The sequence below is a fragment of the Mus pahari genome, chromosome 5, assembly GCF_900095145.1.
Source record: "Mus pahari chromosome 5, PAHARI_EIJ_v1.1, whole genome shotgun sequence".
Classification (NCBI taxonomy): Eukaryota; Metazoa; Chordata; class Mammalia; order Rodentia; family Muridae; genus Mus; species Mus pahari.
The window spans coordinates 133,061,333-133,070,130 of record NC_034594.1 but is presented as its reverse complement, the minus strand read 5'-3'; positions in this window follow the sequence as shown (position 1 = coordinate 133,070,130).

The following is an 8,798-nucleotide window of genomic DNA, read 5'->3' as shown; positions in this document are numbered from 1 at the left end:
CCCCTTCAGAGGCTCCAGGGCAGGCCGCCCCCTTGCATCTTCACCTCTACTGCCTTCTGGAAATCTCCACAATTTTCCTCATCCTCTGGCCCTTTTCTATGTGTGTGATTGTCTGTTTTGTTTTCTCCCTTTGATTAGAACCCTCTCGTTTGGATTAAATGTCTATCCTAATCAAAACAATCTCATTTCAACCTTTATCTTGATTATACCCAGAAAGACTAATTTCACACGGGTTTACCTTCTGAGGTTGGGGAAGGGAAACAAAACACACCATGGTCACCTAGACTTCAAGGCAAGCGCGTCAACTTCTCTTGTCAGCTGCCTCTCCTCGTGTACAGCTCCCCCAGTCCTCTTTTCTTAATTAACTCCCTTAGGGCTGATTCATAATTTATGTGCACAAGACCTGGCAGTTTTAAAAGCATATGCAAGGTAAGCACATAAAATATTAGAATTTTTCACAGAGGTAATGCAAAGTCAGGGAAGGAGGGGCGGAGGAACTGCCATGGTCACATACAAATCTGACAGTGTGTTTGCAGTCTGTCCTCAGCTCACTGGAAATTTCCTAAAGATAACATGTTGCTTTCACATTCCTAGCAGAGGGGATGCTCAGAAAGAGTTCTGGATAGATGATTGGAAGTCTCCCTTGTTATCACGTCCTAACTGGATCATCAACCGTGATAAGATCGGAGTAGACTGATGCCAAAGGCTCTCCTCATTGCTTTTGAATTTCTCCCTCTATTTCCACCTATATCGATACAGCCTGCTAGCCTGAGATTTTGGAAGTGCCCTTCTATCTCTTTATACAATGGCAAAAATCACACAACCATAGAGGGGGCAACCTACATGTTTTGTCACTTTCAGAGAAGACCTGGGATACAAAAGTATCCATGGGAGGCTAACGGGGAGTGGGGCTTCTCTGAGCCCTCTCCTCTGCTCCGAAACAGAGCTGTCAGATATGTATCTGTCCCTCTGCTAAGAACCCAAAGTCCAGAAGTCAGAGGTGAGACTCTCAGCTTGGTGTTCCTCAGATCTAGTGCTCTGTCCTGCCCAGAGCTAGCACCAACAAGCCTTGTACAGTGGTGGCAGTGTTGTCGTTCATAAGCATTCTCCAGCTGGCTGAAAGCCCAGCAGATGGGCTCCCTGGGAAATCCTCTAACACAATGGTTCTCAATCTTCCTAACACTGCACGCAACCCTTTAATACAGCTCCTCGTGTTGAAGAGACCCTAACCATAAAATTAGTTTCAATGCTACGTCATAACTGTAATCTTGCTACTGTTATAAATGGTAATGAATATCTGTGTTTTCTGATGCTTGACCCAAAGGGGTCAAGACCTACAGACCGAGAACCTCTGTTTTAGAATGCATGAGGGAGCTTAGAGGGACAGGGATACCAGGACTTCCTGGAATCTGTGAGTTTCAGATCACCTCAGTGGGGTTGCCCCAGAGGGTCACAGTGTTCCCTCTGCTGCCTCTGCCTGAGACAGACCTGATTGTCAGGCTGGTCCCAACACTTGCTTCTGCCTCTGCAGATGTATGGGTGACTCTTCTTACCAGAAGAAAGTTGACATTTAGAGGTTTTGATTCTGACTCAGTGTCCTTTCAGATACTCTCCGCCAGCTGCTTGTGGCTCCGTCTGAACAGAATGTTTTGTGTGGTTTCAGAAGGCCACACCCATTTCCCCTTGCAATGTCCATAATGGGTTTCACTTGAAGGAATAAACATTTGATAGGAAAGCAGCTTTTTCTTTTTTCCCACATTGTCTTTCTCCCTCCTTTTCTTTCTCTGCTTCCTAGTTCTTCTAATCCCAAACCTAACTGACATAAAGGCAAATCGTTAGACTTTAATGTAAATGCATCACTTTCGTAGCTATGAGGACAAAACTATCATAGAGCCGTAAGTTAGGGATACCCTGCAGGTAGAAACACGGGCAAGGCCACAGGGAGATGTCCCCATTCCTGTACTTGAAGGTTCATCATTCATGTGACCCGTTAGCCCCAGAGCAGTAGAACTGCACCTCGTGTATATCATACCCATGGCCCACACTGGGGCCTGGAAAGAGCCAGGGGACAGAATGTCTACTTTATATTTCATGTTTATCAAAGATACTCTCTCCACAGCTTTCTCTTGGTGTCTGATCTAAAAACAGCTAAAGAATTTCTTGGGTTTTAATCTCCCCGTCTCTACGCTTGTTTCTGTTGGGGAAATAGAACTGTTCCAGAGTTTCCTGATCTCTTGGATTTGTTCTAACTAGAACCAGGAGAATCTGCAGCTAGACACATTTTGAAGAGGAAACTGAATTGTATGTTGAGACCTTTTCATCATGTGCTCTGTGCTGCAGTAGAGGTCTAACCTTGTCTTCCGATGTCTCTCACTGATTGCTTTCTGTCATCTTCCAACACTCTCACAAGTCGTGGGCCTTAGGCACGTGGAAACTGCCCAGCCTTCCATGGAACCCCTTTGATCAAATACGTTACAAGACTGAGCTCTACTTGCTAGGCATCTGCTTTGAGTGTTTGGCTTTTCTTCTCTGGATGCAGTTCATTCTGAGTGGGTGCTCTCAGCATCTCTGCTGTACGTAAGGGAAGAAGGGGAGGAAAACAAACAACAGCCGCCACTTAAATGGCTCCACCTCCTCAAGTCCTGTCTTCTCAATGTTCTTTCATACCCTATATAGTACTGAGAAATATACAGTATGTTCCTTAAAAGATACACGGAGATTATGAGCAATCATTACTTCATTTAACCCTTTCATAAAATAGAGGGTAATGCTTTATGAATTTTGACTCCTTTCTATAAGAATGCTACTTTGCCTGTCCCTCTAGAATGTGACGTCTGTAAGAGCTGAGCCAGTGGCGGCAATGACTTTGCCTTGTTCAGTTCTATACCTCACATTATTGATCAATTTCTACCACATACTATGCACCCAAGACCTCTTTAGGAACAAAGTCGGATTGTATTTGCTCTAATCTTACACATCATGCTGGTCCGTGAAGAAGACATTGTCATCCCTTTATACACTTGGAGTCTATCCTTGAGGTTTGATGTCAGACTGTCTCTCAGGCTTGTTTCATTTGGGATTGTATACAAAGCCCCACTCCCTGCTCTCCTCTGTGAGGAAACCAAAGGGCCTGCTCTAGCAGAAGAAGAACACTTGCCCTATGAAGCAGAATGGTGACCCAGCTGAAAAAGCTGATGCCATGAAATTGAGCAACCAGGCCCATCCATGTGGGTTCTTCCCTGCTGTGCCCATCTGTCTGTGTGGGCCATCCATGGCTACCATGAAGGAATAAACTTTATCCCCTTATAGTAATAGACTGGGTTCTGATTAGGGTTGCTCTGAATGCTGGGGACATTCGAGGGAGGCTGGCATCAGTCCTTGCTAATGATCTTATTTGGATAAATACATGCTAGTAATCTTTGTCGCCTCTAAGAAACTCGAGACTGCTCAGATTACAGACGTTGGTTTGCTGATCTTTCTGTGCCCCAATGAGGTCAAAATTTTATTAGCTCCATTTTCCAGATGGTGAGACCAAAGCACACATAGTAACTCAATGCTGGGAAAGCTAACCCTGATGTGTTTTCCCTCTGACTCCCCAGGTCTGTCAACTTGTTTTTATTTCTGAGGGGGAAATGATGAGTTCTGTGACATTATTTTCTTAACAACATATATTCCCTTGGGCACCATGAACAACAATAAGCACTTTGGAATTCTGAACCTATCACTTTCTACTAAGAAACAGAGGGACGTTAGGGGGAAATGAACTGGCAAAATTACTGAGCTTCAAAGGGTGTTTAATTTTAATACTTATTGACCTCTGACCAGTATATTGGGGCAAAGCTCAAGTCACCATTGCCCTTAGTTTTCAGCTTCAAGTATGGGATGCAGTCTGAGTGGCAGGCTCCGAAGCTGGCTGTCATAGCTCCCCTGTTTCCTTACCTCGTGTTCTGAGTGCCCATGTGGAAAGCTCCCCACCCTGCTGAGTTATTGTGAGGATTAAAGCCTTGAGTACATTTCCTACTTAGAGCAGCTGCTGCACAGCGAGGATCCAATCAATGATCTAGGATGATCACAAAGACAACGATTTCTCTTTTAACTGCAGGCCACGGGGATCCTTTCTTAAAAAGTTGTCTCATGGCATAAACTGGCAATTTCTATGACTAATTGATGTCTCATTTACCAGATGTTATTCAAAAATGAAACGCTCCAGGCATTCCCAGAAAATAAGAGTAAGATTTAGGAGGAATGCTCGACAGAAAAATACAGTAACTGATTCTTGAGTTAATGAAAAAAACCTTTAGTATGACCATGTCAGATGCAAACTATTGCTTCAGAGATATATACTATGTACCTGGGCATAGGCACATGCAATCAATATTATTTTCTGACCTCAAAACATATTCTTATTTTTATCTTAGCCAGGAGGCTTTGCTGTGTCCTCGGGCAGAGAAAGTTTTCTCTTAGAATACTTCTGGCACTAATGCCTCTCAAACATGTGTGTACGTGTGTGTGTGTGTGTGTGTGCACGTGTGTGTGTGTGTGTGTGTGTGTGTGTGTGTGCAGGTATGTGTTTGTGTGGGTGTGTACACAGGTATGTGGAGGCTCCAAGACAGCATCTGCCTATCTTTAAAATGCTGTCCACTTCCTTTGAAACAAGGTCACTCACTAGCCTAGAACTTGCCAATTAGTCTGGCTGGCTAGCTAGCTAGATCCTCCTGCTTCCTCCTCCTCCTCCTCCTCCTCCTCCTCCTCCTCCTCCTCTCAGAGATGGAATTACAAGCATGCGCCACCATGCTTAGTGCTCTCACTTGGGTTTGGGGAATTGGACTCAGATCCTTGTACTAACGCAGCCGTCCTTTATCATCGATCCCTTCCCTCCAGCCTGTATATTGTAATTTATGAGCCTGGGAACTCAGAGTCAGTTCTTTCTCATCTGTAGCTTTACTAGCTACACTAGTAGTAGAAGCTAGCTTAACTAGCTTTACTAGCTAAGATAGAGCCCACCACCATTGTGTATTTTACATTCTCCATGGTATTGGTACCCTTAGCTTTAGATCTCACTTTTGGATTCACTGTTAAACTTGACTCCTTCATGAGCCCTGTCCCCTGTGACCTTCCTATGGGTAGTTTGGCCTCTTTCATGACACTGAACACATTGGTCATCACTAGTGAGCTAATAGAAAAAGAGGGGCTTTCTTCTTTAACATGAAGCATCCCGAGGAAGGCTAAAAGGCTAAGTTCAGGCCTCCCACGCTTTCAAAATCTAGAGGTGGTCTCTCTCTTCTCCTAAAGTGTCCTCTGCCTATTAACACTGCTTCCATTGAAAAGAACGATCCAGTACAAAGTTAAATTGAGGTCAAGAGGAAAGATTGGCTATAGTTTCGATTAAAGAACATTTTGATCAACTACACTTATCTTCCTTTTTCTTTCCTCAAAGTTCCCAGGGCCACTCGTTTCCTGAGGTTGCAGATCTGCCCAGCACATCTCTCAGTGGAGTTTTGTAGCCTTTGACTTTGTCCAGGAGCTTAAAGATTTTCTGAAAGTGACCATGCAGTAAGTGCCATCAAAGTGTCTGAGCCAGTGCATTCTCCTGAAGATGACCGTGAATACCCAGCCAATTGTCAGCCACCTGTCAGTCTGAATCGCCGTCCATCTCCTAGACGACAAAACAGATCATCCTGATGATACATAGTCCCAAACACATGCCATCTACCAAGATGTCACTGCATACCTCACTGCACAAGTCAGACACACATACTCACCATGGACCCTGATGCCTCCTGCAAAGATACAGCTCATCTCTCTCCCCTGCTGTGGTTATGCCTAACCAGGTCCTTCATGTATAATTACTTTTGAAGCATGGCTTTAAACTTCTCCCAAAACCACAGTGGCATGGTAGAAGGTAGGGCTGCCAACATTTAAAAGAGTCAGGATGTCTGCCTTCTCTTTGCCTTGGGCCATTTTCTTTGTTTGTGGGACATTGTAATGGAAAGGTGAACAGACATTTCTCTGCTCTTGTCTGATGGCTTCTCTGGAATATAAACCAAAAAAATCCCAGGATTCATTGTGGTGCCAAGACTCCATGACAGAGGCTCCTCACAGAGGCTGTGGGATAAGCTGCAATTGGTTTTGGACTTGGCTAGGCCAGCAGGATTCTTGGGGAGCCTGTCATTGTCACTGGCAACATGCTTGTAAGAACTAAGCAAAAATAATGACAGCCCTTGAAAGTCTGGGGTTTCCTTCCAGCTTCTTCAAGTCGGTGGTGCTTTTTAGGCGACATATGTCAGAGGCAGATATATTCATTCTCTTTCAAAATTTTATTCATTTGCTTTTATGTGTATAAGTGTTTTTGCCTGCATGTATGTTTGTGCACCATGTGTGTGTCTGGAGCCCACAGAAGCTAGAAGAGGGCATTGGATCCCCTGAACCTGGGATTATGGATGGTTTCTGACCTGCTGCATGGATGCTGGGCATTAACCCTAGGTCTTCTGGGAGAGCTGAGAGTGTTCTGAGCCGCTGAGTCCTCTTTCCAGCCCCGTGGTCCAGACACTTAAAGGAGCCATTTTGCTTCTAAATTCTCCTTCAGGGTTAGGAAGCCCAGCTCACCAAATCCAGCACACGTACAGTGACTTTATCCACTGATCACAGAGGTGGCAGAAACAGTTGATTTCTTTGTTTGACATTTAGTGACCTCCAAAATCTGACTCCAATTTACCATTTCAACAAACTACTTCCTTCCTTCTTTTAACACTCTTGCTTTGATCAAAATGCCTCTTTATTTTCATATCATTTCCCAATCTCGTAGTCTTTCTAACAGTGTGCTCCCAGGCTCTTCTTTCAGAAGTGTCCGCCTACCAAAGACTTGGATGTTCTGTCTGGTTTTTCTTTTCTTATTTTATGACTGTTCTTGTGCATTCTGATAGCTTCAACTGCCATTGCTATGTCCATCTGTCTGTCTTCATTCACACAGCTCTCCTGAACTTCAAATTCTCTGCAACTTCAGATCCTTAGCATCTCATTGGGTATTTTGAGTGTATCACTGGACACATCAAACTGAATTCCAAGACTTTCGTCCTGGAGTCTCATCTACTGGTAGTATTTCTAGCTCAAGTGAGTGAGTCCTAAGGGGGAACCTGGGATTCACCATTGTTATTAGTTTCTCCCTTCACATCTGCCTTCTTATCTCAGGAACCCTTACACCAGATGTTCAGGACCCACATAAAGACCAAGCTGCACATATGTTACATATGTGTGGAGAGGCCTAAGTCCAGCCCGTGTATGTTTTTTGGTTGGTAGTTCAGACTCTGAGAGCCCCAAGGGTCAAAGTTAGTTGACTCTGTTGGTCTTCCTGTGGTGTTTCTATCCCCTTAGGGGTTGCAATCCTTCCTCCTATTCTTCCATAAGAGTCCCCAAGCTCCATCTACTGTTTGGCTGTGGGTGTATACCTCTGTCTGAGTCAGTTGAAAGCAAGCCTGCCTGCAAGTATAACAGAGTATCAACTAATATTGTCAGGTATTGGTGCTTGCCCATGAGATGGGTCTCAAGTTGGGCAGGTTATTGGGTGGCCATTCCCCCAGTCTCTGCTCTATCCTCAATTCCTGCATTTCTTGTAGTCAAGATATGTTTTGCATTGAAAGTTTTGTGGGTGGGTTGGTGTCCCTATTGTCCTCTGGAGTTGCTGCCTAGAGAGAGGAGGCAGCTTCTTCGATGCAATGAGCCACACAGCCAAGGATACTCCCATTGATTCTTGGGTGCTTCCCAATCCCAGGTCTCTATCTCTTCCTGGAAATTCTCCCTTCTTCTCAACCCTCCCACTGTGAGTGTGTGTGTGTGTGATGTAAAAGTAGAAGGAAGCCTATAAGAGGGGGAGGAAAGGGCCTAAAAGGAGGTTAGAGGAGAAAGAGGTAAAATATTATATATTTGTTCTTATACATGACAGAATAAAAAAACACAAGGAGACTTAGAAGGGAAGTGAGATTCATGAGAGGGTGAAGAAAGGATGGGCCGGGGTGAATATGAGCACAGTGCAATGATGCATGTGTATGGAATGTCATAATGAAAACTAATATTCTGTGTGCTAATTAAAAATTAATTTAAAAATCTTCCTACATTAAAAATATAATATGCTTTATGTTTTAAGGAATCTTCAGTAGCTTCCTGTTGTCTAAAATCCCACACTCCCAGCCCAGAGTCTAGCAGTAGATACTAAATAAGACAGTAAAGGTTCCAACTTGTGTGACAACATCTGTATTTAAACACAGATTACATTACTTAAGTCCTCAGTAAAGATAAAGCTGCTTTGGAACGTTGTTTTTCTACACTTACACTTAAAACTCTGTGGTGCTAAAATATCTACTGACAACAGCATGTCATCTTCTCAGTGTCTCCTTTCACTTGTTTATTTTAATGACATTATTATTATTGTTGTTGTTGTTGTTGTTGTTGTTGTTGTTGGTGGTGGTGGTGGTGTGTGTGTGTGTGTGTGTGTGTGTACATACCACTGCTTTTGCTGAGTAGCCTCAAATTCATACTTAGATCCTTCCCTTTGGCTTGTAGGTTATCAAACTTTTCTTCACTTGCAAAATTAATGTATTTAATAGGAATGCAGAGTCAATGAAAGGTTTGTACTATCCACCTGTAGGAAGAATGGAATTAAATACTTTGACCAGTTGTGGCTTCCTGTGATGGTCTCTGTCTGCTGTTAAAAGAAATGTTTTTTTGTTTTTGTTTTTTGTTTTTTTTGGTTATGGATGGGAGCTATAATTAGTTGTGGATATAAAGATAAGTATTTGGAAACT